The sequence below is a fragment of the Pseudophryne corroboree genome, chromosome 4 (assembly GCF_028390025.1).
Source record: "Pseudophryne corroboree isolate aPseCor3 chromosome 4, aPseCor3.hap2, whole genome shotgun sequence".
Taxonomy (NCBI): domain Eukaryota; kingdom Metazoa; phylum Chordata; class Amphibia; order Anura; family Myobatrachidae; genus Pseudophryne; species Pseudophryne corroboree.
Genome location: NC_086447.1, coordinates 25,856,580 through 25,884,406, shown reverse-complemented (window position 1 = coordinate 25,884,406; position 27,827 = coordinate 25,856,580). Strand labels below are relative to the sequence as shown.

At 31.7% G+C, this 27,827-nt stretch overlaps 37 non-coding genes across 37 annotated transcripts; all 37 read left to right on the top strand.

The window, feature by feature from the left end:
• Positions 1 to 684: 684 nt before the first annotated feature.
• TRNAV-CAC (transfer RNA valine (anticodon CAC)) lies at positions 685 to 757 on the top strand. Its single transcript has one exon. It is a non-coding gene; the product is annotated as a tRNA-Val (tRNA).
• A 431-nt stretch (positions 758 to 1,188) lies between these two features.
• Positions 1,189 to 1,261, top strand: TRNAV-AAC (transfer RNA valine (anticodon AAC)). The gene has a single exon. It is a non-coding gene; the product is annotated as a tRNA-Val (tRNA).
• Positions 1,262 to 2,129: 868 nt separating this feature from the next.
• On the top strand, positions 2,130 to 2,202 carry TRNAV-CAC (transfer RNA valine (anticodon CAC)). The gene has a single exon. It is a non-coding gene; the product is annotated as a tRNA-Val (tRNA).
• A 430-nt stretch (positions 2,203 to 2,632) lies between these two features.
• On the top strand, positions 2,633 to 2,705 carry TRNAV-AAC (transfer RNA valine (anticodon AAC)). Its single transcript has one exon. It is a non-coding gene; the product is annotated as a tRNA-Val (tRNA).
• Positions 2,706 to 3,574: 869 nt separating this feature from the next.
• On the top strand, positions 3,575 to 3,647 carry TRNAV-CAC (transfer RNA valine (anticodon CAC)). Its single transcript has one exon. It is a non-coding gene; the product is annotated as a tRNA-Val (tRNA).
• A 429-nt stretch (positions 3,648 to 4,076) lies between these two features.
• On the top strand, positions 4,077 to 4,149 carry TRNAV-AAC (transfer RNA valine (anticodon AAC)). Its single transcript has one exon. It is a non-coding gene; the product is annotated as a tRNA-Val (tRNA).
• Positions 4,150 to 4,797: 648 nt separating this feature from the next.
• Positions 4,798 to 4,870, top strand: TRNAV-AAC (transfer RNA valine (anticodon AAC)). The gene has a single exon. It is a non-coding gene; the product is annotated as a tRNA-Val (tRNA).
• An 868-nt stretch (positions 4,871 to 5,738) lies between these two features.
• Positions 5,739 to 5,811, top strand: TRNAV-CAC (transfer RNA valine (anticodon CAC)). Its single transcript has one exon. It is a non-coding gene; the product is annotated as a tRNA-Val (tRNA).
• Positions 5,812 to 6,457: 646 nt separating this feature from the next.
• Positions 6,458 to 6,530, top strand: TRNAV-AAC (transfer RNA valine (anticodon AAC)). The gene has a single exon. It is a non-coding gene; the product is annotated as a tRNA-Val (tRNA).
• Positions 6,531 to 7,398: 868 nt separating this feature from the next.
• TRNAV-CAC (transfer RNA valine (anticodon CAC)) lies at positions 7,399 to 7,471 on the top strand. Its single transcript has one exon. It is a non-coding gene; the product is annotated as a tRNA-Val (tRNA).
• A 430-nt stretch (positions 7,472 to 7,901) lies between these two features.
• Positions 7,902 to 7,974, top strand: TRNAV-AAC (transfer RNA valine (anticodon AAC)). The gene has a single exon. It is a non-coding gene; the product is annotated as a tRNA-Val (tRNA).
• A 650-nt stretch (positions 7,975 to 8,624) lies between these two features.
• Positions 8,625 to 8,697, top strand: TRNAV-AAC (transfer RNA valine (anticodon AAC)). Its single transcript has one exon. It is a non-coding gene; the product is annotated as a tRNA-Val (tRNA).
• An 867-nt stretch (positions 8,698 to 9,564) lies between these two features.
• On the top strand, positions 9,565 to 9,637 carry TRNAV-CAC (transfer RNA valine (anticodon CAC)). Its single transcript has one exon. It is a non-coding gene; the product is annotated as a tRNA-Val (tRNA).
• A 431-nt stretch (positions 9,638 to 10,068) lies between these two features.
• TRNAV-AAC (transfer RNA valine (anticodon AAC)) lies at positions 10,069 to 10,141 on the top strand. Its single transcript has one exon. It is a non-coding gene; the product is annotated as a tRNA-Val (tRNA).
• An 868-nt stretch (positions 10,142 to 11,009) lies between these two features.
• On the top strand, positions 11,010 to 11,082 carry TRNAV-CAC (transfer RNA valine (anticodon CAC)). Its single transcript has one exon. It is a non-coding gene; the product is annotated as a tRNA-Val (tRNA).
• A 431-nt stretch (positions 11,083 to 11,513) lies between these two features.
• On the top strand, positions 11,514 to 11,586 carry TRNAV-AAC (transfer RNA valine (anticodon AAC)). The gene has a single exon. It is a non-coding gene; the product is annotated as a tRNA-Val (tRNA).
• An 868-nt stretch (positions 11,587 to 12,454) lies between these two features.
• Positions 12,455 to 12,527, top strand: TRNAV-CAC (transfer RNA valine (anticodon CAC)). The gene has a single exon. It is a non-coding gene; the product is annotated as a tRNA-Val (tRNA).
• A 430-nt stretch (positions 12,528 to 12,957) lies between these two features.
• On the top strand, positions 12,958 to 13,030 carry TRNAV-AAC (transfer RNA valine (anticodon AAC)). The gene has a single exon. It is a non-coding gene; the product is annotated as a tRNA-Val (tRNA).
• A 650-nt stretch (positions 13,031 to 13,680) lies between these two features.
• Positions 13,681 to 13,753, top strand: TRNAV-AAC (transfer RNA valine (anticodon AAC)). The gene has a single exon. It is a non-coding gene; the product is annotated as a tRNA-Val (tRNA).
• Positions 13,754 to 14,620: 867 nt separating this feature from the next.
• TRNAV-CAC (transfer RNA valine (anticodon CAC)) lies at positions 14,621 to 14,693 on the top strand. Its single transcript has one exon. It is a non-coding gene; the product is annotated as a tRNA-Val (tRNA).
• Positions 14,694 to 15,124: 431 nt separating this feature from the next.
• Positions 15,125 to 15,197, top strand: TRNAV-AAC (transfer RNA valine (anticodon AAC)). Its single transcript has one exon. It is a non-coding gene; the product is annotated as a tRNA-Val (tRNA).
• An 868-nt stretch (positions 15,198 to 16,065) lies between these two features.
• TRNAV-CAC (transfer RNA valine (anticodon CAC)) lies at positions 16,066 to 16,138 on the top strand. Its single transcript has one exon. It is a non-coding gene; the product is annotated as a tRNA-Val (tRNA).
• Positions 16,139 to 16,569: 431 nt separating this feature from the next.
• Positions 16,570 to 16,642, top strand: TRNAV-AAC (transfer RNA valine (anticodon AAC)). The gene has a single exon. It is a non-coding gene; the product is annotated as a tRNA-Val (tRNA).
• An 868-nt stretch (positions 16,643 to 17,510) lies between these two features.
• Positions 17,511 to 17,583, top strand: TRNAM-CAU (transfer RNA methionine (anticodon CAU)). The gene has a single exon. It is a non-coding gene; the product is annotated as a tRNA-Met (tRNA).
• A 430-nt stretch (positions 17,584 to 18,013) lies between these two features.
• Positions 18,014 to 18,086, top strand: TRNAV-AAC (transfer RNA valine (anticodon AAC)). The gene has a single exon. It is a non-coding gene; the product is annotated as a tRNA-Val (tRNA).
• Positions 18,087 to 18,953: 867 nt separating this feature from the next.
• TRNAV-CAC (transfer RNA valine (anticodon CAC)) lies at positions 18,954 to 19,026 on the top strand. Its single transcript has one exon. It is a non-coding gene; the product is annotated as a tRNA-Val (tRNA).
• Positions 19,027 to 19,676: 650 nt separating this feature from the next.
• Positions 19,677 to 19,749, top strand: TRNAV-CAC (transfer RNA valine (anticodon CAC)). Its single transcript has one exon. It is a non-coding gene; the product is annotated as a tRNA-Val (tRNA).
• A 430-nt stretch (positions 19,750 to 20,179) lies between these two features.
• Positions 20,180 to 20,252, top strand: TRNAV-AAC (transfer RNA valine (anticodon AAC)). Its single transcript has one exon. It is a non-coding gene; the product is annotated as a tRNA-Val (tRNA).
• Positions 20,253 to 21,121: 869 nt separating this feature from the next.
• TRNAV-CAC (transfer RNA valine (anticodon CAC)) lies at positions 21,122 to 21,194 on the top strand. Its single transcript has one exon. It is a non-coding gene; the product is annotated as a tRNA-Val (tRNA).
• A 429-nt stretch (positions 21,195 to 21,623) lies between these two features.
• TRNAV-AAC (transfer RNA valine (anticodon AAC)) lies at positions 21,624 to 21,696 on the top strand. The gene has a single exon. It is a non-coding gene; the product is annotated as a tRNA-Val (tRNA).
• Positions 21,697 to 22,344: 648 nt separating this feature from the next.
• Positions 22,345 to 22,417, top strand: TRNAV-AAC (transfer RNA valine (anticodon AAC)). The gene has a single exon. It is a non-coding gene; the product is annotated as a tRNA-Val (tRNA).
• An 866-nt stretch (positions 22,418 to 23,283) lies between these two features.
• Positions 23,284 to 23,356, top strand: TRNAV-CAC (transfer RNA valine (anticodon CAC)). Its single transcript has one exon. It is a non-coding gene; the product is annotated as a tRNA-Val (tRNA).
• A 431-nt stretch (positions 23,357 to 23,787) lies between these two features.
• Positions 23,788 to 23,860, top strand: TRNAV-AAC (transfer RNA valine (anticodon AAC)). Its single transcript has one exon. It is a non-coding gene; the product is annotated as a tRNA-Val (tRNA).
• A 1,372-nt stretch (positions 23,861 to 25,232) lies between these two features.
• On the top strand, positions 25,233 to 25,305 carry TRNAV-AAC (transfer RNA valine (anticodon AAC)). The gene has a single exon. It is a non-coding gene; the product is annotated as a tRNA-Val (tRNA).
• An 869-nt stretch (positions 25,306 to 26,174) lies between these two features.
• TRNAV-CAC (transfer RNA valine (anticodon CAC)) lies at positions 26,175 to 26,247 on the top strand. The gene has a single exon. It is a non-coding gene; the product is annotated as a tRNA-Val (tRNA).
• Positions 26,248 to 26,677: 430 nt separating this feature from the next.
• TRNAV-AAC (transfer RNA valine (anticodon AAC)) lies at positions 26,678 to 26,750 on the top strand. The gene has a single exon. It is a non-coding gene; the product is annotated as a tRNA-Val (tRNA).
• Positions 26,751 to 27,619: 869 nt separating this feature from the next.
• Positions 27,620 to 27,692, top strand: TRNAV-CAC (transfer RNA valine (anticodon CAC)). The gene has a single exon. It is a non-coding gene; the product is annotated as a tRNA-Val (tRNA).
• The last annotated feature ends 135 nt before the right edge of the window (positions 27,693 to 27,827 follow it).

The following is a 27,827-nucleotide window of genomic DNA, read 5'->3' as shown; positions in this document are numbered from 1 at the left end:
CGTGAAAGGTCCCCAGTTCGAAATTGGCAGAAACATATTTTGTTACCTAAACACTTTGAATTCAATAATTTATATTTTGATAACTATATACTGTTGCATTGCTCAATGAAAAAGCAAGCAAAAATCATATTGCAGAATATCAAAAGTCAATTTCCCTTCTACCATGCATATTGGATGGTGTTGCATTCATGAAGTACCTGTAGTGTAGTATTATTCACATTTAGCCAATATGCATAAGGTTCCCTTTCAAAATTGGTCAGAAATACATTAAAAATAGATTTTTTTATTAAATACAATGATCAGAACTATTAATAAGTGAATGTGTCCTCTTGAAATGCAAAGTAGAAAAAATAGCATAGAAATTATTAGAAAATAGAAAAATAAGTTTAGAAAAAAAAATTCTAAGAAAACGGTTTGCCAATGGTACTTCCCGACTCCATAGTGATGAGATCTTCAAAAGTCAGTTTCTGTATTGTAGTGGTTATCACATTCGCCTAAAACACAAAAGGTCCCCAGTTCGAAACTAGGCAGAAATATGCTGTTATCTTTAGGATTTTTAATCAAGGGATTTTCGGTTGAAATGCCAAATAAAAATGCAATCATATAAAAAGTTTATTTCAGAATGCAATAATGTATGTCAAAGATCATTTTTTATTGGATTGCGGGAGTTTCTGTTTTCATGTAGTTTCTGTAGTGTAGTGGTTATCACGTTCGCCTCACACGCGAAAGGTCCCCAGTTCGAAACTGGGCAGAAACATATTTTGTTACCTAAACACTTTGAATTCAATAATTTATATTTTGATAACTATCTACTGTTGCATTGCTCAATGAAAAAGCAAGCAAAAATCATATTGCAGAATATCAAAAGTCAATTTCCCTTCTACCATGCATATTGGATGGTGTTGCATTCATGAAGTACCTGTAGTGTAGAGTTATTCACATTTACCCAATATGCATAAGGTCCCCCTTCAAAATTGGTCAGAAATACATTCAAAAAAATATTTTTTTAGTAAATACAATGATCAGAATTGATAATAAGTGAATGTGTCCTCTTGAAATGCAAAGTGGAAAAATAGCGTCAAAATTATTAGAAAATAGGAAAAAAAGTTTAGAAAAAATTATATTTCTAAGAAAAGCATGTGTCATTTGTACTTCCAGACTAGATAGTGATGAAATCCACAAGAGTCAGTTTCTGTAGTGTAGTGGTTATCACGTTCGCCTAACACGCGAAAGGTCCCCAGTTCGAAACTGGGCAGAAACAATCTTTTAGCTTTAGAATTTTAAAACAATGAATTTTTGGGTAAAATGCTCAATAAAAATACAATCAGATAAAAAGTTTATTTTAGCATGCCATACTGAATGACAAAGATCATTTTTTATTGGATGATGGTCGCAAATTTTTCATGTAGTATCTGTAGTGTAGTGATTTCATGTTTGCCTCACACGTGAAAGGTCCCCAGTTCGAAATTGGCAGAAACATATTTTGTTACCTAAACACTTCTAATTCAATAATTTATATTTTGATAACTATATACTGTTGCATTGCTCAATGAAAAAGCAAGCAAAAATCATATTGCAGAATATCAAAAGTCAATTTCCCTTCTACCATGCATATTGGATGGTGTTGCATTCATGAAGTACCTGTAGTGTAGTATTATTCACATTTAGCCAATATGCATAAGGTTCCCCTTCAAAATTGTTTAGAAATACATTAAAAATAGATTTTTTTTATTAAATACAATGATCAGAACAATTAATAAGTGAATGTGTCTTCTTGAAATGCAAAGTGGAAAAAATTGCATAGAAATTATTAGAAAATAGAAAAATAAGTTTAGAAATTTTTTTTCTATGAAAACGGTTTGCCAATGGTACTTCCCGACTCCATAGTGATGAGATCTTCAAAAGTCAGTTTCTGTATTGTAGTGGTTATCACATTCGCCTAAAACACAAAAGGTCCCCAGTTCGAAACTGGGCAGAAATATGCTGTTATCTTTAGAATTTTAAAACAAGGGATTTTTGGTTGAAATGCCAAATAAAAATGCAATCATATAAAAAATGTATTTCAGAATACCATAATGTATGTCAAAGATCATTTTTTATTGGATGGCGGGAGATGCTGTTTTCATGTAGTTTCTGTAGTGTAGTGGTTATCACGTTCGCCTCACACGCGAAAAGTCCTCAGTTCGAAACTGGGCAGAAACATGTTTTGTTACCTAAACACTTTGAATTCAATAATTTATATTTTGATAGCTATCTACTAATGCATTGCTCAATGAAAAAGCAAGCAAAAATCATATTGCAGAATATCAAAAGTCAATTTCCCTTCTACCATGCATATTGGATGGTGTTGCATTCATGAAGTACCTGTAGTGTAGAGTTATTCACATTTACCCAATATGCATAAGGTCCCCCTTCAAAATTGGTCAGAAATACATTCAAAAAATATTTTTTTAGTAAATACAATGATCAGAATTGATAATAAGTGAATGTGTCCTCTTGAAATGCAAAGTGGAAAAATAGCGTCAAAATTATTAGAAAATAGGAAAAAAAGTTTAGAAAAAATTATATTTCTAAGAAAAGCATGTGTCATTTGTACTTCCAGACTAGATAGTGATGGGATCCACAAGAGTCAGTTTCTGTAGTGTAGTGGTTATCACGTTCGCCTAACACGCGAAAGGTCCCCAGTTCGAAACTGGGCAGAAACAATCTTTTAGCTTTAGAATTTTAAAACAATGAATTTTTGGGTAAAATTCTCAATAAAAATACAATCAGATAAAAAGTTTATTTTAGCATGCCATACTGAATGTCAAAGATCATTTTTTATTGGATGATGGTCGCAAATTTTTCATGTAGTATCTGTAGTGTAGTGATTTCATGTTTGCCTCACGCGTGAAAGGTCCCCAGTTCGAAATTGGCAGAAACATATTTTGTTACCTAAACACTTTGAATTCAATAATTTATATTTTGATAACTATATACTGTTGCATTGCTCAATGAAAAAGCAAGCAAAAAATCATATTGCAAAATATAAAAAGTCAATTTCCCTTCTACCATGCATATTGGATGGTGTTGCATTCATGAAGTACCTGTAGTGTAGTATTATTCACATTTAGCCAATATGCATAAGGTTCCCCTTCAAAATTGGTCAGAAAATACATTAAAAATAGATTGTTTTATTAAATACAATGATCAGAACTATTAATAAGTGAATGTGTCCTCTTGAAATGCAAAGTGGAAAAAATAGCATAGAAATTATTAGAAAATAGAAAAATAAGTTTAGAAAAAAAAATTCTAAGAAAACGGTTTGCCAATGGTACTTCCCGACTCCATAGTGATGAGATCTTCAAAAGTCAGTTTCTGTATTGTAGTGGTTATCACATTCGCCTAAAACACAAAAGGTCCCCAGTTCGAAACTGGGCAGAAATATGCTGTTATCTTTAGAATTTTAAATCAAGGGATTTTTGGTTGAAATGCCAAATAAAAATGCAATCATATAAAAAGTTTATTTCAGAATGCCATAATGTATGTCAAAGATCATTTTTTATTGGATGGCGGGAGATGCTGTTTTATTGTAGTTTCTGTAGTGTAGTGGTTATCACGTTCGTCTCACACGCGAAAGGTCCCCAGTTCGAAACTGGGCAGAAACATATTTTGTTACCTAAACACTTTGAATTCAATAATTTATATTTTGATAACTATCTACTGTTGCATTGCTCAATGAAAAAGCAAGCAAAAATCATATTGCAGAATATCAAAAGTCAATTTCCCTTCTACCATGCATATTGGATGGTGTTGCATTCATGAAGTACCTGTAGTGTAGTATTATTCACATTTAGCCAATATGCATAAGGTTCCCCTTCAAAATTGGTCAGAAATACATTCAAAAAATATTTTTTTAGTAAATACAATGATCAGAATTGATAATAAGTGAATGTGTCCTCTTGAAATGCAAAGTGGAAAAATAGCGTCAAAATTATTAGAAAATAGGAAAAAAAGTTTAGAAAAAATTATATTTCTAAGAAAAGCATGTGTCATTTGTACTTCCAGACTAGATAGTGATGGGACCACGTGAGTCAGTTTCTGTAGTGTAGTGGTTATCACGTTCGCCTAACACGTGAAAGATCCCCAGTTTGAAACTGGGCAGAAACAATCTTTTAGCTTTAGAATTTTAAAACAATTAATTTTTGGGTAAAATGCTCCATAAAAATACAATCAGATAAAAAGTTTATTTTAGCATGCCATACTGAATGTCAAAGATCATTTTTTATTGGATGATGGTCTCAAATTTTTCATGTAGTATCTGTAGTGTAGTGATTTCATGTTTGCCTCACACGTGAAAGGTCCCCAGTTCAAAATTGGCAGAAACATATTTTGTTACCTAAACACTTTGAATTCAATAATTTATATTTTGATAACTATCTACTGTTGCATTGCTCAATGAAAAAGCAAGCAAAAAATCATATTGCAGAATATCAAAAGTCAGTTTCAATTCTACCATGCATATTGGATGGTGTTGCATTCATGAAGTACCTGTAGTGTAGAGTTATTCACATTTATCCAATATGCATAAGGTCCCCCTTCAAAATTGGTCAGAAATACATGAAAAATTTTTTTTTTAGTAAATACAATGATCAGAATTGATAATAAGTGAATGTGTCCTCTTGAAATGCAAAGTGGAAAAATAGCGTCAAAATTATTAGAAAATAGGAAAAAAAGTTTAGAAAAAATTATATTTCTAAGAAAAGCATGTGTCATTTGTACTTCCAGACTAGATAGTGATGGAATTCACGAGAGTCAGTTTCTGTAGTGTAGTGGTTATCACTTTCACCTAACACGCGAAAGGTCACCAGTTCGAAACTGGGCAGAAACAATCTTTTAGCTTTAGAATTTTAAAACAATGAATTTTTGGGTAAAATGCTCAATAAAAATACAATCAGATAAAAAGTTTATTTTAGCATGCCATACTGAATGTCAAAGATCATTTTTTATTGGATGATGGTCGCAAATTTTTCATGTAGTATCTGTAGTGTAGTGATTTCATGTTTGCCTCACGCGTGAAAGGTCCCCAGTTCGAAATTGGCAGAAACATATTTTGTTACCTAAACACTTTGAATTCAATAATTTATATTTTGATAACTATATACTGTTGCATTGCTTAATGAAAAAGCAAGCAAAAAATCATATTGCAGAATATCAAAAGTCAATTTCCCTTCTACCATGCATATTGGATGGTGTTGCATTCATGAAGTACCTGTAGTGTAGTATTATTCACATTTAGCCAATATGCATAAGGTTCCCCTTCAAAATTGGTCAGAAATACATTAAAAATAGATTTTTTTATTAAATACAATGATCAGAACTATTAATAAGTGAATGTGTCCTCTTGAAATGCAAAGTGGAAAAAATAGCATAGAAATTATTAGAAAATAGAAAAATAAGTTTAGAAAAAAAAATTCTAAGAAAACGGTTTGCCAATGGTACTTCCCGACTCCGTAGTGATGAGATCTTCAAAAGTCAGTTTCTGTATTGTAGTGGTTATCACATTCGCCTAAAACACAAAAGGTCCCCAGTTCGAAACTAGGCAGAAATATGCTGTTATCTTTAGAATTTTAAATCAAGGGATTTTCGGTTGAAATGCCAAATAAAAATGCAATCATATAAAAAGTTTATTTCAGAATGCCATAATGTATGTCAAAGATCATTTTTTATTGGATGTCGTGAGATTCCACTTTCATGTAGTTTCTGTAGTGTAGTGGTTATCACGTTCGCCTCACACGCGAAAGGTCCCCAGTTCGAAACTGGGCAGAAACAATCTTTTAGCTTTAGAATTTTAAAACAATGAATTTTTGGGTAAAATGCTCAATAAAAATACAATCAGATAAAAAGTTTATTTTAGCATGCCATACTGAATGTCAAAGATCATTTTTTATTGGATGATGGTCGCAAATTTTTCATGTAGTATCTGTAGTGTAGTGATTTCATGTTTGCCTCACACGTGAAAGGTCCCCAGTTCGAAATTGGCAGAAACATATTTTGTTACCTAAACACTTTGAATTCAATAATTTATATTTTGATAACTATCTACTGTTGCATTGCTCAATGAAAAAGCAAGCAAAAAATCATATTGCAGAATATCAAAAGTCAGTTTCAATTCTACCATGCATATTGGATGGTGTTGCATTCATGAAGTACCTGTAGTGTAGAGTTATTCACATTTATCCAAAATGCATAAGGTCCCCCTTCAAAATTGGTCAGAAATACATTAAAAAATTTTTTTTAGTAAATACAATGATCAGAATTGATAATAAGTGAATGTGTCCTCTTGAAATGCAAAGTGGAAAAATAGCGTCAAAATTATTAGAAAATAGGAAAAAAGTTTAGAAAAAATTATATTTCTAAGAAAAGCATGTGTCATTTGTACTTCCAGACTAGATAGTGATGGAATTCACGAGAGTCAGTTTCTGTAGTGTAGTGGTTATCACGTTCGCCTAACACGCGAAAGGTCCCCAGTTCGAAACTGGGCAGAAACAATCTTTTAGCTTTAGAATTTTAAAACAATGAATTTTTGGGTAAAATGCTCAATAAAAATACAATCAGATAAAAAGTTTATTTTAGCATGCCATACTGAATGTCAAAGATACTTTTTTATTGGATGATGGTCGCAAATTTTTCATGTAGTATCTGTAGTGTAGTGATTTCATGTTTGCCTCACACGTGAAAGGTCCCCAGTTCGAAATTGGCAGAAACATATTTTGTTACCTAAACACTTTTAATTCAATAATTTATATTTTGATAACTATATACTGTTGCATTGCTCAATGAAAAAGCAAGCAAAAATCATATTGCAGAATATCAAAAGTCAATTTCCCTTCTACCATGCATATTGGATGGTGTTGCATTCATGAAGTACCTGTAGTGTAGTATTATTCACATTTAGCCAATATGCATAAGGTTCCCCTTCAAAATTGTTTAGAAATACATTAAAAATAGATTTTTTTTATTAAATACTATGATCAGAACAATTAATAAGTGAATGTGTCTTCTTGAAATGCAAAGTGGAAAAAATTGCATAGAAATTATTAGAAAATAGAAAAATAAGTTTAGAAATTTTTTTTCTATGAAAACGGTTTGCCAATGGTACTTCCCGACTCCATAGTGATGAGATCTTCAAAAGTCAGTTTCTGTATTGTAGTGGTTATCACATTCGCCTAAAACACAAAAGGTCCCCAGTTCGAAACTGGGCAGAAATATGCTGTTATCTTTAGAATTTTAAAACAAGGGATTTTTGGTTGAAATGCCAAATAAAAATGCAATCATATAAAAAATGTATTTCAGAATACCATAATGTATGTCAAAGATCATTTTTTATTGGATGGCGGGAGATGCTGTTTTCATGTAGTTTCTGTAGTGTAGTGGTTATCACGTTCGCCTCACACGCGAAAAGTCCTCAGTTCAAAACTGGGCAGAAACATGTTTTGTTACCTAAACACTTTGAATTCAATAATTTATATTTTGATAGCTATCTACTAATGCATTGCTCAATGAAAAAGCAAGCAAAAATCATATTGCAGAATATCAAAAGTCAATTTCCCTTCTACCATGCATATTGGATGGTGTTGCATTCATGAAGTACCTGTAGTGTAGAGTTATTCACATTTACCCAATATGCATAAGGTGCCCCTTCAAAATTGGTCAGAAATACATTCAAAAAATATTTTTTTAGTAAATACAATGATCAGAATTGATAATAAGTGAATGTGTCCTCTTGAAATGCAAAGTGGAAAAATAGCGTCAAAATTATTAGAAAATAGGAAAAAAAGTTTAGAAAAAATTATATTTCTAAGAAAAGCATGTGTCATTTGTACTTCCAGACTAGATAGTGATGGGATCCACAAGAGTCAGTTTCTGTAGTGTAGTGGTTATCACGTTCGCCTAACACGCGAAAGGTCCCCAGTTCGAAACTGGGCAGAAACAATCTTTTAGCTTTAGAATTTTAAAACAATGAATTTTTGGGTAAAATTCTCAATAAAAATACAATCAGATAAAAAGTTTATTTTAGCATGCCATACTGAATGTCAAAGATCATTTTTTATTGGATGATGGTCGCAAATTTTTCATGTAGTATCTGTAGTGTAGTGATTTCATGTTTGCCTCACGCGTGAAAGGTCCCCAGTTCGAAATTGGCAGAAACATATTTTGTTACCTAAACACTTTGAATTCAATAATTTATATTTTGATAACTATATACTGTTGCATTGCTCAATGAAAAAGCAAGCAAAAAATCATATTGCAAAATATAAAAAGTCAATTTCCCTTCTACCATGCATTTTGGATGGTGTTGCATTCATGAAGTACCTGTAGTGTAGTATTATTCACATTTAGCCAATATGCATAAGGTTCCCCTTCAAAATTGGTCAGAAAATACATTAAAAATAGATTGTTTTATTAAATACAATGATCAGAACTATTAATAAGTGAATGTGTCCTCTTGAAATGCAAAGTGGAAAAATAGCGTCAAAATTATTAGAAAATAGGAAAAAAAGTTTAGAAAAAATTATATTTCTAAGAAAAGCATGTGTCATTTGTACTTCCAGACTAGATAGTGATGGAATTCACGAGAGTCAGTTTCTGTAGTGTAGTGGTTATCACGTTCGCCTAACACGCGAAAGGTCCCCAGTTCGAAACTGGGCAGAAACAATCTTTTAGCTTTAGAATTTTAAAACAATGAATTTTTGGGTAAAATGCTCAATAAAAATACAATCAGATAAAAAGTTTATTTTAGCATGCCATACTGAATGTCAAAGATACTTTTTTATTGGATGATGGTCGCAAATTTTTCATGTAGTATCTGTAGTGTAGTGATTTCATGTTTGCCTCACGCGTGAAAGGTCCCCAGTTCGAAATTGGCAGAAACATATTTTGTTACCTAAACACTTTGAATTCAATAATTTTTATTTTGATAACTATATACTGTTGCATTGCTCAATGAAAAAGCAAGCAAAAATCATATTGCAGAATATCAAAAGTCAATTTCCCTTCTACCATGCATATTGGATGGTGTTGCATTCATGAAGTACCTGTAGTGTAGTATTATTCACATTTAGCCAATATGCATAAGGTTCCCTTTCAAAATTGGTCAGAAATACATTAAAAATAGATTTTTTTATTAAATACAATGATCAGAACTATTAATAAGTGAATGTGTCCTCTTGAAATGCAAAGTAGAAAAAATAGCATAGAAATTATTAGAAAATAGAAAAATAAGTTTAGAAAAAAAAATTCTAAGAAAACGGTTTGCCAATGGTACTTCCCGACTCCATAGTGATGAGATCTTCAAAAGTCAGTTTCTGTATTGTAGTGGTTATCACATTCGCCTAAAACACAAAAGGTCCCCAGTTCGAAACTAGGCAGAAATATGCTGTTATCTTTAGGATTTTTAATCAAGGGATTTTCGGTTGAAATGCCAAATAAAAATGCAATCATATAAAAAGTTTATTTCAGAATGCCATAATGTATGTCAAAGATCATTTTTTATTGGATTGCGGGAGTTTCTGTTTTCATGTAGTTTCTGTAGTGTAGTGGTTATCACGTTCGCCTCACACGCGAAAGGTCCCCAGTTCGAAACTGGGCAGAAACATATTTTGTTACCTAAACACTTTGAATTCAATAATTTATATTTTGATAACTATCTACTGTTGCATTGCTCAATGAAAAAGCAAGCAAAAATCATATTGCAGAATATCAAAAGTCAATTTCCCTTCTACCATGCATATTGGATGGTGTTGCATTCATGAAGTACCTGTAGTGTAGACTTATTCACATTTACCCAATATGCATAAGGTCCCCCTTCAAAATTGGTCAGAAATACATTCAAAAAAATATTTTTTTAGTAAATACAATGATCAGAATTGATAATAAGTGAATGTGTCCTCTTGAAATGCAAAGTGGAAAAATAGCGTCAAAATTATTAGAAAATAGGAAAAAAAGTTTAGAAAAAATTATATTTCTAAGAAAAGCATGTGTCATTTGTACTTCCAGACTAGATAGTGATGAAATCCACAAGAGTCAGTTTCTGTAGTGTAGTGGTTATCACGTTCGCCTAACACGCGAAAGGTCCCCAGTTCGAAACTGGGCAGAAACAATCTTTTAGCTTTAGAATTTTAAAACAATGAATTTTTGGGTAAAATGCTCAATAAAAATACAATCAGATAAAAAGTTTATTTTAGCATGCCATACTGAATGACAAAGATCATTTTTTATTGGATGATGGTCGCAAATTTTTCATGTAGTATCTGTAGTGTAGTGATTTCATGTTTGCCTCACACGTGAAAGGTCCCCAGTTCGAAATTGGCAGAAACATATTTTGTTACCTAAACACTTTTAATTCAATAATTTATATTTTGATAACTATATACTGTTGCATTGCTCAATGAAAAAGCAAGCAAAAATCATATTGCAGAATATCAAAAGTCAATTTCCCTTCTACCATGCATATTGGATGGTGTTGCATTCATGAAGTACCTGTAGTGTAGTATTATTCACATTTAGCCAATATGCATAAGGTTCCCCTTCAAAATTGTTTAGAAATACATTAAAAATAGATTTTTTTTATTAAATACTATGATCAGAACAATTAATAAGTGAATGTGTCTTCTTGAAATGCAAAGTGGAAAAAATTGCATAGAAATTATTAGAAAATAGAAAAATAAGTTTAGAAATTTTTTTTCTATGAAAACGGTTTGCCAATGGTACTTCCCGACTCCATAGTGATGAGATCTTCAAAAGTCAGTTTCTGTATTGTAGTGGTTATCACATTCGCCTAAAACACAAAAGGTCCCCAGTTCGAAACTGGGCAGAAATATGCTGTTATCTTTAGAATTTTAAAACAAGGGATTTTTGGTTGAAATGCCAAATAAAAATGCAATCATATAAAAAATGTATTTCAGAATACCATAATGTATGTCAAAGATCATTTTTTATTGGATTGCGGGAGTTTCTGTTTTCATGTAGTTTCTGTAGTGTAGTGGTTATCACGTTCGCCTCACACGCGAAAGGTCCCCAGTTCGAAACTGGGCAGAAACATATTTTGTTACCTAAACACTTTGAATTCAATAATTTATATTTTGATAACTATCTACTGTTGCATTGCTCAATGAAAAAGCAAGCAAAAATCATATTGCAGAATATCAAAAGTCAATTTCCCTTCTACCATGCATATTGGATGGTGTTGCATTCATGAAGTACCTGTAGTGTAGAGTTATTCACATTTACCCAATATGCATAAGGTCCCCCTTCAAAATTGGTCAGAAATACATTCAAAAAAATATTTTTTTAGTAAATACAATGATCAGAATTGATAATAAGTGAATGTGTCCTCTTGAAATGCAAAGTGGAAAAATAGCGTCAAAATTATTAGAAAATAGGAAAAAAAGTTTAGAAAAAATTATATTTCTAAGAAAAGCATGTGTCATTTGTACTTCCAGACTAGATAGTGATGAAATCCACAAGAGTCAGTTTCTGTAGTGTAGTGGTTATCACGTTCGCCTAACACGCGAAAGGTCCCCAGTTCGAAACTGGGCAGAAACAATCTTTTAGCTTTAGAATTTTAAAACAATAAATTTTTGGGTAAAATGCTCAATAAAAATACAATCAGATAAAAAGTTTATTTTAGCATGCCATACTGAATGACAAAGATCATTTTTTATTGGATGATGGTCGCAAATTTTTCATGTAGTATCTGTAGTGTAGTGATTTCATGTTTGCCTCACACGTGAAAGGTCCCCAGTTCGAAATTGGCAGAAACATATTTTGTTACCTAAACACTTTTAATTCAATAATTTATATTTTGATAACTATATACTGTTGCATTGCTCAATGAAAAAGCAAGCAAAAATCATATTGCAGAATATCAAAAGTCAATTTCCCTTCTACCATGCATATTGGATGGTGTTGCATTCATGAAGTACCTGTAGTGTAGTATTATTCACATTTAGCCAATATGCATAAGGTTCCCCTTCAAAATTGTTTAGAAATACATTAAAAATAGATTTTTTTTATTAAATACTATGATCAGAACAATTAATAAGTGAATGTGTCTTCTTGAAATGCAAAGTGGAAAAAATTGCATAGAAATTATTAGAAAATAGAAAAATAAGTTTAGAAAATTTTTTTCTATGAAAACGGTTTGCCAATGGTACTTCCCGACTCCATAGTGATGAGATCTTCAAAAGTCAGTTTCTGTATTGTAGTGGTTATCACATTCGCCTAAAACACAAAAGGTCCCCAGTTCGAAACTGGGCAGAAATATGCTGTTATCTTTAGAATTTTAAAACAAGGGATTTTTGGTTGAAATGCCAAATAAAAATGCAATCATATAAAAAATGTATTTCAGAATACCATAATGTATGTCAAAGATCATTTTTTATTGGATGGCGGGAGATGCTGTTTTCATGTAGTTTCTGTAGTGTAGTGGTTATCACGTTCGCCTCACACGCGAAAAGTCCTCAGTTCGAAACTGGGCAGAAACATGTTTTGTTACCTAAACACTTTGAATTCAATAATTTATATTTTGATAGCTATCTACTAATGCATTGCTCAATGAAAAAGCAAGCAAAAATCATATTGCAGAATATCAAAAGTCAATTTCCCTTCTACCATGCATATTGGATGGTGTTGCATTCATGAAGTACCTGTAGTGTAGAGTTATTCACATTTACCCAATATGCATAAGGTGCCCCTTCAAAATTGGTCAGAAATACATTCAAAAAATATTTTTTTAGTAAATACAATGATCAGAATTGATAATAAGTGAATGTGTCCTCTTGAAATGCAAAGTGGAAAAATAGCGTCAAAATTATTAGAAAATAGGAAAAAAAGTTTAGAAAAAATTATATTTCTAAGAAAAGCATGTGTCATTTGTACTTCCAGACTAGATAGTGATGGGATCCACAAGAGTCAGTTTCTGTAGTGTAGTGGTTATCACGTTCGCCTAACACGCGAAAGGTCCCCAGTTCGAAACTGGGCAGAAACAATCTTTTAGCTTTAGAATTTTAAAACAATGAATTTTTGGGTAAAATTCTCAATAAAAATACAATCAGATAAAAAGTTTATTTTAGCATGCCATACTGAATGTCAAAGATCATTTTTTATTGGATGATGGTCGCAAATTTTTCATGTAGTATCTGTAGTGTAGTGATTTCATGTTTGCCTCACGCGTGAAAGGTCCCCAGTTCGAAATTGGCAGAAACATATTTTGTTACCTAAACACTTTGAATTCAATAATTTATATTTTGATAACTATATACTGTTGCATTGCTCAATGAAAAAGCAAGCAAAAAATCATATTGCAAAATATAAAAAGTCAATTTCCCTTCTACCATGCATATTGGATGGTGTTGCATTCATGAAGTACCTGTAGTGTAGTATTATTCACATTTAGCCAATATGCATAAGGTTCCCCTTCAAAATTGGTCAGAAAATACATTAAAAATAGATTGTTTTATTAAATACAATGATCAGAACTATTAATAAGTGAATGTGTCCTCTTGAAATGCAAAGTGGAAAAATAGCGTCAAAATTATTAGAAAATAGGAAAAAAAGTTTAGAAAAAATTATATTTCTAAGAAAAGCATGTGTCATTTGTACTTCCAGACTAGATAGTGATGGAATTCACGAGAGTCAGTTTCTGTAGTGTAGTGGTTATCACGTTCGCCTAACACGCGAAAGGTCCCCAGTTCGAAACTGGGCAGAAACAATCTTTTAGCTTTAGAATTTTAAAACAATGAATTTTTGGGTAAAATGCTCAATAAAAATACAATCAGATAAAAAGTTTATTTTAGCATGCCATACTGAATGTCAAAGATACTTTTTTATTGGATGATGGTCGCAAATTTTTCATGTAGTATCTGTAGTGTAGTGATTTCATGTTTGCCTCACGCGTGAAAGGTCCCCAGTTCGAAATTGGCAGAAACATATTTTGTTACCTAAACACTTTGAATTCAATAATTTATATTTTGATAACTATATACTGTTGCATTGCTCAATGAAAAAGCAAGCAAAAATCATATTGCAGAATATCAAAAGTCAATTTCCCTTCTACCATGCATATTGGATGGTGTTGCATTCATGAAGTACCTGTAGTGTAGTATTATTCACATTTAGCCAATATGCATAAGGTTCCCTTTCAAAATTGGTCAGAAATACATTAAAAATAGATTTTTTTATTAAATACAATGATCAGAACTATTAATAAGTGAATGTGTCCTCTTGAAATGCAAAGTAGAAAAAATAGCATAGAAATTATTAGAAAATAGAAAAATAAGTTTAGAAAAAAAAATTCTAAGAAAACGGTTTGCCAATGGTACTTCCCGACTCCATAGTGATGAGATCTTCAAAAGTCAGTTTCTGTATTGTAGTGGTTATCACATTCGCCTAAAACACAAAAGGTCCCCAGTTCGAAACTAGGCAGAAATATGCTGTTATCTTTAGGATTTTTAATCAAGGGATTTTCGGTTGAAATGCCAAATAAAAATGCAATCATATAAAAAGTTTATTTCAGAATGCCATAATGTATGTCAAAGATCATTTTTTATTGGATTGCGGGAGTTTCTGTTTTCATGTAGTTTCTGTAGTGTAGTGGTTATCACGTTCGCCTCACACGCGAAAGGTCCCCAGTTCGAAACTGGGCAGAAACATATTTTGTTACCTAAACACTTTGAATTCAATAATTTATATTTTGATAACTATCTACTGTTGCATTGCTCAATGAAAAAGCAAGCAAAAATCATATTGCAGAATATCAAAAGTCAATTTCCCTTCTACCATGCATATTGGATGGTGTTGCATTCATGAAGTACCTGTAGTGTAGAGTTATTCACATTTACCCAATATGCATAAGGTCCCCCTTCAAAATTGGTCAGAAATACATTCAAAAAAATATTTTTTTAGTAAATACAATGATCAGAATTGATAATAAGTGAATGTGTCCTCTTGAAATGCAAAGTGGAAAAATAGCGTCAAAATTATTAGAAAATAGGAAAAAAAGTTTAGAAAAAATTATATTTCTAAGAAAAGCATGTGTCATTTGTACTTCCAGACTAGATAGTGATGAAATCCACAAGAGTCAGTTTCTGTAGTGTAGTGGTTATCACGTTCGCCTAACACGCGAAAGGTCCCCAGTTCGAAACTGGGCAGAAACAATCTTTTAGCTTTAGAATTTTAAAACAATGAATTTTTGGGTAAAATGCTCAATAAAAATACAATCAGATAAAAAGTTTATTTTAGCATGCCATACTGAATGACAAAGATCATTTTTTATTGGATGATGGTCGCAAATTTTTCATGTAGTATCTGTAGTGTAGTGATTTCATGTTTGCCTCACACGTGAAAGGTCCCCAGTTCGAAATTGGCAGAAACATATTTTGTTACCTAAACACTTTTAATTCAATAATTTATATTTTGATAACTATATACTGTTGCATTGCTCAATGAAAAAGCAAGCAAAAATCATATTGCAGAATATCAAAAGTCAATTTCCCTTCTACCATGCATATTGGATGGTGTTGCATTCATGAAGTACCTGTAGTGTAGTATTATTCACATTTAGCCAATATGCATAAGGTTCCCCTTCAAAATTGTTTAGAAATACATTAAAAATAGATTTTTTTTATTAAATACTATGATCAGAACAATTAATAAGTGAATGTGTCTTCTTGAAATGCAAAGTGGAAAAAATTGCATAGAAATTATTAGAAAATAGAAAAATAAGTTTAGAAATTTTTTTTCTATGAAAACGGTTTGCCAATGGTACTTCCCGACTCCATAGTGATGAGATCTTCAAAAGTCAGTTTCTGTATTGTAGTGGTTATCACATTCGCCTAAAACACAAAAGGTCCCCAGTTCGAAACTGGGCAGAAATATGCTGTTATCTTTAGAATTTTAAAACAAGGGATTTTTGGTTGAAATGCCAAATAAAAATGCAATCATATAAAAAATGTATTTCAGAATACCATAATGTATGTCAAAGATCATTTTTTATTGGATTGCGGGAGTTTCTGTTTTCATGTAGTTTCTGTAGTGTAGTGGTTATCACGTTCGCCTCACACGCGAAAGGTCCCCAGTTCGAAACTGGGCAGAAACATATTTTGTTACCTAAACACTTTGAATTCAATAATTTATATTTTGATAACTATCTACTGTTGCATTGCTCAATGAAAAAGCAAGCAAAAATCATATTGCAGAATATCAAAAGTCAATTTCCCTTCTACCATGCATATTGGATGGTGTTGCATTCATGAAGTACCTGTAGTGTAGAGTTATTCACATTTACCCAATATGCATAAGGTCCCCCTTCAAAATTGGTCAGAAATACATTCAAAAAAATATTTTTTTAGTAAATACAATGATCAGAATTGATAATAAGTGAATGTGTCCTCTTGAAATGCAAAGTGGAAAAATAGCGTCAAAATTATTAGAAAATAGGAAAAAAAGTTTAGAAAAAATTATATTTCTAAGAAAAGCATGTGTCATTTGTACTTCCAGACTAGATAGTGATGAAATCCACAAGAGTCAGTTTCTGTAGTGTAGTGGTTATCACGTTCGCCTAACACGCGAAAGGTCCCCAGTTCGAAACTGGGCAGAAACAATCTTTTAGCTTTAGAATTTTAAAACAATGAATTTTTGGGTAAAATGCTCAATAAAAATACAATCAGATAAAAAGTTTATTTTAGCATGCCATACTGAATGACAAAGATCATTTTTTATTGGATGATGGTCGCAAATTTTTCATGTAGTATCTGTAGTGTAGTGATTTCATGTTTGCCTCACACGTGAAAGGTCCCTAGTTCGAAATTGGCAGAAACATATTTTGTTACCTAAACACTTTTAATTCAATAATTTATATTTTGATAACTATATACTGTTGCATTGCTCAATGAAAAAGCAAGCAAAAATCATATTGCAGAATATCAAAAGTCAATTTCCCTTCTACCATGCATATTGGATGGTGTTGCATTCATGAAGTACCTGTAGTGTAGTATTATTCACATTTAGCCAATATGCATAAGGTTCCCCTTCAAAATTGTTTAGAAATACATTAAAAATAGATTTTTTTTATTAAATACTATGATCAGAACAATTAATAAGTGAATGTGTCTTCTTGAAATGCAAAGTGGAAAAAATTGCATAGAAATTATTAGAAAATAGAAAAATAAGTTTAGAAAATTTTTTTCTATGAAAACGGTTTGCCAATGGTACTTCCCGACTCCATAGTGATGAGATCTTCAAAAGTCAGTTTCTGTATTGTAGTGGTTATCACATTCGCCTAAAACACAAAAGGTCCCCAGTTCGAAACTGGGCAGAAATATGCTGTTATCTTTAGAATTTTAAAACAAGGGATTTTTGGTTGAAATGCCAAATAAAAATGCAATCATATAAAAAATGTATTTCAGAATACCATAATGTATGTCAAAGATCATTTTTTATTGGATGGCGGGAGATGCTGTTTTCATGTAGTTTCTGTAGTGTAGTGGTTATCACGTTCGCCTCATACGCGAAAAGTCCTCAGTTCGAAACTGGGCAGAAACATGTTTTGTTACCTAAACACTTTGAATTCAATAATTTATATTTTGATAGCTATCTACTAATGCATTGCTCAATGAAAAAGCAAGCAAAAATCATATTGCAGAATATCAAAAGTCAATTTCCCTTCTACCATGCATATTGGATGGTGTTGCATTCATGAAGTACCTGTAGTGTAGAGTTATTCACATTTACCCAATATGCATAAGGTCCCCCTTCAAAATTGGTCAGAAATACATTCAAAAAATATTTTTTTAGTAAATACAATGATCAGAATTGATAATAAGTGAATGTGTCCTCTTGAAATGCAAAGTGGAAAAATAGCGTCAAAATTATTAGAAAATAGGAAAAAAAGTTTAGAAAAAATTATATTTCTAAGAAAAGCATGTGTCATTTGTACTTCCAGACTAGATAGTGATGGGATCCACAAGAGTCAGTTTCTGTAGTGTAGTGGTTATCACGTTCGCCTAACACGCGAAAGGTCCCCAGTTCGAAACTGGGCAGAAACAATCTTTTAGCTTTAGAATTTTAAAACAATGAATTTTTGGGTAAAATTCTCAATAAAAATACTATCAGATAAAAAGTTTATTTTAGCATGCCATACTGAATGTCAAAGATCATTTTTTATTGGATGATGGTCGCAAATTTTTCATGTAGTATCTGTAGTGTAGTGATTTCATGTTTGCCTCACGCGTGAAAGGTCCCCAGTTCGAAATTGGCAGAAACATATTTTGTTACCTAAACACTTTGAATTCAATAATTTATATTTTGATAACTATATACTGTTGCATTGCTCAATGAAAAAGCAAGCAAAAAATCATATTGCAAAATATAAAAAGTCAATTTCCCTTCTACCATGCATATTGGATGGTGTTGCATTCATGAAGTACCTGTAGTGTAGTATTATTCACATTTAGCCAATATGCATAAGGTTCCCCTTCAAAATTGGTCAGAAAATACATTAAAAATAGATTGTTTTATTAAATACAATGATCAGAACTATTAATAAGTGAATGTGTCCTCTTGAAATGCAAAGTGGAAAAATAGCATAGAAATTATTAGAAAATAGAAAAATAAGTTTAGAAAAAAAATTCTAAGAAAACGGTTTGCCAATGGTACTTCCCGACTCCATAGTGATGAGATCTTCAAAAGTCAGTTTCTGTATTGTAGTGGTTATCACATTCGCCTAAAACACAAAAGGTCCCCAGTTCGAAACTGGGCAGAAATATGCTGTTATCTTTAGAATTTTAAATCAAGGGATTTTTGGTTGAAATGCCAAATAAAAATGCAATCATATAAAAAGTTTATTTCAGAATGCCATAATGTATGTCAAAGATCATTTTTTATTGGATGGCGGGAGATGCTGTTTTATTGTAGTTTCTGTAGTGTAGTGGTTATCACGTTCGTCTCACACGCGAAAGGTCCCCAGTTCGAAACTGGGCAGAAACATATTTTGTTACCTAAACACTTTTAATTCAATAATTTATATTTTGATAACTATATACTGTTGCATTGCTCAATGAAAAAGCAAGCAAAAATCATATTGCAGAATATCAAAAGTCAATTTCCCTTCTACCATGCATATTGGATGGTGTTGCATTCATGAAGTACCTGTAGTGTAGTATTATTCACATTTAGCCAATATGCATAAGGTTCCCCTTCAAAATTGTTTAGAAATACATTAAAAATGTTTTTTTTTTTTTAAATACTATGATCAGAACAATTAATAAGTGAATGTGTCTTCTTGAAATGCAAAGTGGAAAAAATTGCATAGAAATTATTAGAAAATAGAAAAATAAGTTTAGAAAATTTTTTTCTATGAAAACGGTTTGCCAATGGTACTTCCCGACTCCATAGTGATGAGATCTTCAAAAGTCAGTTTCTGTATTGTAGTGGTTATCACATTCGCCTAAAACACAAAAGGTCCCCAGTTCGAAACTGGGCAGAAATATGCTGTTATCTTTAGAATTTTAAAACAAGGGATTTTTGGTTGAAATGCCAAATAAAAATGCAATCATATAAAAAATGTATTTCAGAATACCATAATGTATGTCAAAGATCATTTTTTATTGGATGGCGGGAGATGCTGTTTTCATGTAGTTTCTGTAGTGTAGTGGTTATCACGTTCGCCTCACACGCGAAAAGTCCTCAGTTCGAAACTGGGCAGAAACATGTTTTGTTACCTAAACACTTTGAATTCAATAATTTATATTTTGATAGCTATCTACTAATGCATTGCTCAATGAAAAAGCAAGCAAAAATCATATTGCAGAATATCAAAAGTCAATTTCCCTTCTACCATGCATATTGGATGGTGTTGCATTCATGAAGTACCTGTAGTGTAGAGTTATTCACATTTACCCAATATGCATAAGGTCCCCCTTCAAAATTGGTCAGAAATACATTCAAAAAATATTTTTTTAGTAAATACAATGATCAGAATTGATAATAAGTGAATGTGTCCTCTTGAAATGCAAAGTGGAAAAATAGCGTCAAAATTATTAGAAAATAGGAAAAAAAGTTTAGAAAAAATTATATTTCTAAGAAAAGCATGTGTCATTTGTACTTCCAGACTAGATAGTGATGGTATCCACAAGAGTCAGTTTCTGTAGTGTAGTGGTTATCACGTTCGCCTAACACGCGAAAGGTCCCCAGTTCGAAACTGGGCAGAAACAATCTTTTAGCTTTAGAATTTTAAAACAATGAATTTTTGGGTAAAATGCTCAATAAAAATACAATCAGATAAAAAGTTTATTTTAGCATGCCATACTGAATGTCAAAGATCATTTTTTATTGGATGATGGTCGCAAATTTTTCATGTAGTATCTGTAGTGTAGTGATTTCATGTTTGCCTCACGCGTGAAAGGTCCCCAGTTCGAAATTGGCAGAAACATATTTTGTTACCTAAACACTTTGAATTCAATAATTTATATTTTGATAACTATATACTGTTGCATTGCTCAATGAAAAAGCAAGCAAAAAATCATATTGCAAAATATAAAAAGTCAATTTCCCTTCTACCATGCATATTGGATGGTGTTGCATTCATGAAGTACCTGTAGTGTAGTATTATTCACATTTAGCCAATATGCATAAGGTTCCCCTTCAAAATTGGTCAGAAAATACATTAAAAATAGATTGTTTTATTAAATACAATGATCAGAACTATTAATAAGTGAATGTGTCCTCTTGAAATGCAAAGTGGAAAAAATAGCATAGAAATTATTAGAAAATAGAAAAATAAGTTTAGAAAAAAAAATTCTAAGAAAACGGTTTGCCAATGGTACTTCCCGACTCCATAGTGATGAGATCTTCAAAAGTCAGTTTCTGTATTGTAGTGGTTATCACATTCGCCTAAAACACAAAAGGTCCCCAGTTCGAAACTGGGCAGAAATATGCTGTTATCTTTAGAATTTTAAATCAAGGGATTTTTGGTTGAAATGCCAAATAAAAATGCAATCATATAAAAAGTTTATTTCAGAATGCCATAATGTATGTCAAAGATCATTTTTTATTGGATGGCGGGAGATGCTGTTTTATTGTAGTTTCTGTAGTGTAGTGGTTATCACGTTCGTCTCACACGCGAAAGGTCCCCAGTTCGAAACTGGACAGAAACATATTTTGTTACCTAAACACTTTGAATTCAATAATTTATATTTTGATAACTATCTACTGTTGCATTGCTCAATGAAAAAGCAAGCAAAAATCATATTGCAGAATATCAAAAGTCAATTTCCCTTCTACCATGCATATTGGATGGTGTTGCATTCATGAAGTACCTGTAGTGTAGTATTATTCACATTTAGCCAATATGCATAAGGTTCCCCTTCAAAATTGGTCAGAAATACATTCAAAAAATATTTTTTTAGTAAATACAATGATCAGAATTGATAATAAGTGAATGTGTCCTCTTGAAATGCAAAGTGGAAAAATAGCGTCAAAATTATTAGAAAATAGGAAAAAAAGTTTAGAAAAAATTATATTTCTAAGAAAAGCATGTGTCATTTGTACTTCCAGACTAGATAGTGATGGGACCACGTGAGTCAGTTTCTGTAGTGTAGTGGTTATCACGTTCGCCTAACACGTGAAAGATCCCCAGTTTGAAACTGGGCAGAAACAATCTTTTAGCTTTAGAATTTTAAAACAATTAATTTTTGGGTAAAATGCTCCATAAAAATACAATCAGATAAAAAGTTTATTTTAGCATGCCATACTGAATGTCAAAGATCATTTTTTATTGGATGATGGTCTCAAATTTTTCATGTAGTATCTGTAGTGTAGTGATTTCATGTTTGCCTCACACGTGAAAGGTCCCCAGTTCGAAATTGGCAGAAACATATTTTGTTACCTAAACACTTTGAATTCAATAATTTATATTTTGATAACTATCTACTGTTGCATTGCTCAATGAAAAAGCAAGCAAAAAATCATATTGCAGAATATCAAAAGTCAGTTTCAATTCTACCATGCATATTGGATGGTGTTGCATTCATGAAGTACCTGTAGTGTAGAGTTATTCACATTTATCCAATATGAATAAGGTCCCCCTTCAAAATTGGTCAGAAATACATGAAAAATTTTTTTTTTAGTAAATACAATGATCAGAATTGATAATAAGTGAATGTGTCCTCTTGAAATGCAAAGTGGAAAAATAGCGTCAAAATTATTAGAAAATAGGAAAAAAAGTTTAGAAAAAATTATATTTCTAAGAAAAGCATGTGTCATTTGTACTTCCAGACTAGATAGTGATGGAATTCACGAGAGTCAGTTTCTGTAGTGTAGTGGTTATCACGTTCGCCTAACACGCGAAAGGTCCCCAGTTCGAAACTGGGCAGAAACAATCTTTTAGCTTTAGAATTTTAAAACAATGAATTTTTGGGTAAAATGCTCAATAAAAATACAATCAGATAAAAAGTTTATTTTAGCATGCCATACTGAATGTCAAAGATACTTTTTTATTGGATGATGGTCGCAAATTTTTCATGTAGTATCTGTAGTGTAGTGATTTCATGTTTGCCTCACGCGTGAAAGGTCCCCAGTTCGAAATTGGCAGAAACATATTTTGTTACCTAAACACTTTGAATTCAATAATTTATATTTTGATAACTATATACTGTTGCATTGCTCAATGAAAAAGCAAGCAAAAATCATATTGCAGAATATCAAAAGTCAATTTCCCTTCTACCATGCATATTGGATGGTGTTGCATTCATGAAGTACCTGTAGTGTAGTATTATTCACATTTAGCCAATATGCATAAGGTTCCCTTTCAAAATTGGTCAGAAATACATTAAAAATAGATTTTTTTATTAAATACAATGATCAGAACTATTAATAAGTGAATGTGTCCTCTTGAAATGCAAAGTAGAAAAAATAGCATAGAAATTATTAGAAAATAGAAAAATAAGTTTAGAAAAAAAATTCTAAGAAAACGGTTTGCCAATGGTACTTCCCGACTCCATAGTGATGAGATCTTCAAAAGTCAGTTTCTGTATTGTAGTGGTTATCACATTCGCCTAAAACACAAAAGGTCCCCAGTTCGAAACTAGGCAGAAATATGCTGTTATCTTTAGGATTTTTAATCAAGGGATTTTCGGTTGAAATGCCAAATAAAAATGCAATCATATAAAAAGTTTATTTCAGAATGCCATAATGTATGTCAAAGATCATTTTTTATTGGATTGCGGGAGTTTCTGTTTTCATGTAGTTTCTGTAGTGTAGTGGTTATCACGTTCGCCTCACACGCGAAAGGTCCCCAGTTCGAAACTGGGCAGAAACATATTTTGTTACCTAAACACTTTGAATTCAATAATTTATATTTTGATAACTATCTACTGTTGCATTGCTCAATGAAAAAGCAAGCAAAAATCATATTGCAGAATATCAAAAGTCAATTTCCCTTCTACCATGCATATTGGATGGTGTTGCATTCATGAAGTACCTGTAGTGTAGAGTTATTCACATTTACCCAATATGCATAAGGTCCCCCTTCAAAATTGGTCAGAAATACATTCAAAAAAATATTTTTTTAGTAAATACAATGATCAGAATTGATAATAAGTGAATGTGTCCTCTTGAAATGCAAAGTGGAAAAATAGCGTCAAAATTATTAGAAAATAGGAAAAAAAGTTTAGAAAAAATTATATTTCTAAGAAAAGCATGTGTCATTTGTACTTCCAGACTAGATAGTGATGAAATCCACAAGAGTCAGTTTCTGTAGTGTAGTGGTTATCACGTTCGCCTAACACGCGAAAGGTCCCCAGTTCGAAACTGGGCAGAAACAATCTTTTAGCTTTAGAATTTTAAAACAATGAATTTTTGGGTAAAATGCTCAATAAAAATACAATCAGATAAAAAGTTTATTTTAGCATGCCATACTGAATGACAAAGATCATTTTTTATTGGATGATGGTCGCAAATTTTTCATGTAGTATCTGTAGTGTAGTGATTTCATGTTTGCCTCACACGTGAAAGGTCCCCAGTTCGAAATTGGCAGAAACATATTTTGTTACCTAAACACTTTTAATTCAATAATTTATATTTTGATAACTATATACTGTTGCATTGCTCAATGAAAAAGCAAGCAAAAATCATATTGCAGAATATCAAAAGTCAATTTCCCTTCTACCATGCATATTGGATGGTGTTGCATTCATGAAGTACCTGTAGTGTAGTATTATTCAAATTTAGCCAATATGCATAAGGTTCCCCTTCAAAATTGTTTAGAAATACATTAAAAATAGATTTTTTTTTATTAAATACTATGATCAGAACAATTAATAAGTGAATGTGTCTTCTTGAAATGCAAAGTGGAAAAAATTGCATAGAAATTATTAGAAAATAGAAAAATAAGTTTAGAAAATTTTTTTCTATGAAAACGGTTTGCCAATGGTACTTCCCGACTCCATAGTGATGAGATCTTCAAAAGTCAGTTTCTGTATTGTAGTGGTTATCACATTCGCCTAAAACACAAAAGGTCCCCAGTTCGAAACTGGGCAGAAATATGCTGTTATCTTTAGAATTTTAAAACAAGGGATTTTTGGTTGAAATGCCAAATAAAAATGCAATCATATAAAAAATGTATTTCAGAATACCATAATGTATGTCAAAGATCATTTTTTATTGGATGGCGGGAGATGCTGTTTTCATGTAGTTTCTGTAGTGTAGTGGTTATCAAGTTCACCTCACACGCGAAAAGTCCTCAGTTCGAAACTGGGCAGAAACATGTTTTGTTACCTAAACACTTTGAATTCAATAATTTATATTTTGATAGCTATCTACTAATGCATTGCTCAATGAAAAAGCAAGCAAAAATCATATTGCAGAATATCAAAAGTCAATTTCCCTTCTACCATGCATATTGGATGGTGTTGCATTCATGAAGTACCTGTAGTGTAGAGTTATTCACATTTACCCAATATGCATAAGGTCCCCCTTCAAAATTGGTCAGAAATACATTCAAAAAATATTTTTTTAGTAAATACAATGATCAGAATTGATAATAAGTGAATGTGTCCTCTTGAAATGCAAAGTGGAAAAATAGCGTCAAAATTATTAGAAAATAGGAAAAAAAGTTTAGAAAAAATTATATTTCTAAGAAAAGCATGTGTCATTTGTACTTCCAGACTAGATAGTGATGGGATCCACAAGAGTCAGTTTCTGTAGTGTAGTGGTTATCACGTTCGCCTAACACGCGAAAGGTCCCCAGTTCGAAACTGGGCAGAAACAATCTTTTAGCTTTAGAATTTTAAAACAATGAATTTTTGGGTAAAATTCTCAATAAAAATACAATCAGATAAAAAGTTTATTTTAGCATGCCATACTGAATGTCAAAGATCATTTTTTATTGGATGATGGTCGCAAATTTTTCATGTAGTATCTGTAGTGTAGTGATTTCATGTTTGCCTCACGCGTGAAAGGTCCCCAGTTCGAAATTGGCAGAAACATATTTTGTTACCTAAACACTTTGAATTCAATAATTTATATTTTGATAACTATATACTGTTGCATTGCTCAATGAAAAAGCAAGCAAAAAATCATATTGCAAAATATAAAAAGTCAATTTCCCTTCTACCATGCATATTGGATGGTGTTGCATTCATGAAGTACCTGTAGTGTAGTATTATTCACATTTAGCCAATATGCATAAGGTTCCCCTTCAAAATTGGTCAGAAAATACATTAAAAATAGATTGTTTTATTAAATACAATGATCAGAACTATTAATAAGTGAATGTGTCCTCTTGAAATGCAAAGTGGAAAAAATAGCATAGAAATTATTAGAAAATAGAAAAATAAGTTTAGAAAAAAAAATTCTAAGAAAACGGTTTGCCAATGGTACTTCCCGACTCCATAGTGATGAGATCTTCAAAAGTCAGTTTCTGTATTGTAGTGGTTATCACATTCGCCTAAAACACAAAAGGTCCCCAGTTCGAAACTGGGCAGAAATATGCTGTTATCTTTAGAATTTTAAAACAAGGGATTTTTGGTTGAAATGCCAAATAAAAATGCAATCATATAAAAAATGTATTTCAGAATACCATAATGTATGTCAAAGATCATTTTTTATTGGATGGCGGGAGATGCTGTTTTCATGTAGTTTCTGTAGTGTAGTGGTTATCACGTTCGCCTCACACGCGAAAAGTCCTCAGTTCGAAACTGGGCAGAAACATGTTTTGTTACCTAAACACTTTGAATTCAATAATTTATATTTTGATAGCTATCTACTAATGCATTGCTCAATGAAAAAGCAAGCAAAAATCATATTGCAGAATATCAAAAGTCAATTTCCCTTCTACCATGCATATTGGATGGTGTTGCATTCATGAAGTACCTGTAGTGTAGAGTTATTCACATTTACCCAATATGCATAAGGTCCCCCTTCAAAATTGGTCAGAAATACATTCAAAAAATATTTTTTTAGTAAATACAATGATCAGAATTGATAATAAGTGAATGTGTCCTCTTGAAATGCAAAGTGGAAAAATAGCGTCAAAATTATTAGAAAATAGGAAAAAAAGTTTAGAAAAAATTATATTTCTAAGAAAAGCATGTGTCATTTGTACTTCCAGACTAGATAGTGATGGTATCCACAAGAGTCAGTTTCTGTAGTGTAGTGGTTATCACGTTCGCCTAACACGCGAAAGGTCCCCAGTTCGAAACTGGGCAGAAACAATCTTTTAGCTTTAGAATTTTAAAACAATGAATTTTTGGGTAAAATGCTCAATAAAAATACAATCAGATAAAAAGTTTATTTTAGCATGCCATACTGAATGTCAAAGATCATTTTTTATTGGATGATGGTCGCAAATTTTTCATGTAGTATCTGTAGTGTAGTGATTTCATGTTTGCCTCACGCGTGAAAGGTCCCCAGTTCGAAATTGGCAGAAACATATTTTGTTACCTAAACACTTTGAATTCAATAATTTATGTTTTGATAACTATATACTGTTGCATTGCTCAATGAAAAAGCAAGCAAAAAATCATATTGCAAAATATAAAAAGTCAATTTCCCTTCTACCATGCATATTGGATGGTGTTGCATTCATGAAGTACCTGTAGTGTAGTATTATTCACATTTAGCCAATATGCATAAGGTTCCCCTTCAAAATTGGTCAGAAAATACATTAAAAATAGATTGTTTTATTAAATACAATGATCAGAACTATTAATAAGTGAATGTGTCCTCTTGAAATGCAAAGTGGAAAAAATAGCATAGAAATTATTAGAAAATAGAAAAATAAGTTTAGAAAAAAAAATTCTAAGAAAACGGTTTGCCAATGGTACTTCCCGACTCCATAGTGATGAGATCTTCAAAAGTCAGTTTCTGTATTGTAGTGGTTATCACATTCGCCTAAAACACAAAAGGTCCCCAGTTCGAAACTGGGCAGAAATATGCTGTTATCTTTAGAATTTTAAATCAAGGGATTTTTGGTTGAAATGCCAAATAAAAATGCAATCATATAAAAAGTTTATTTCAGAATGCCATAATGTATGTCAAAGATCATTTTTTATTGGATGGCGGGAGATGCTGTTTTATTGTAGTTTCTGTAGTGTAGTGGTTATCACGTTCGTCTCACACGCGAAAGGTCCCCAGTTCGAAACTGGGCAGAAACATATTTTGTTACCTAAACACTTTGAATTCAATAATTTATATTTTGATAACTATCTACTGTTGCATTGCTCAATGAAAAAGCAAGCAAAAATCATATTGCAGAATATCAAAAGTCAATTTCCCTTCTACCATGCATA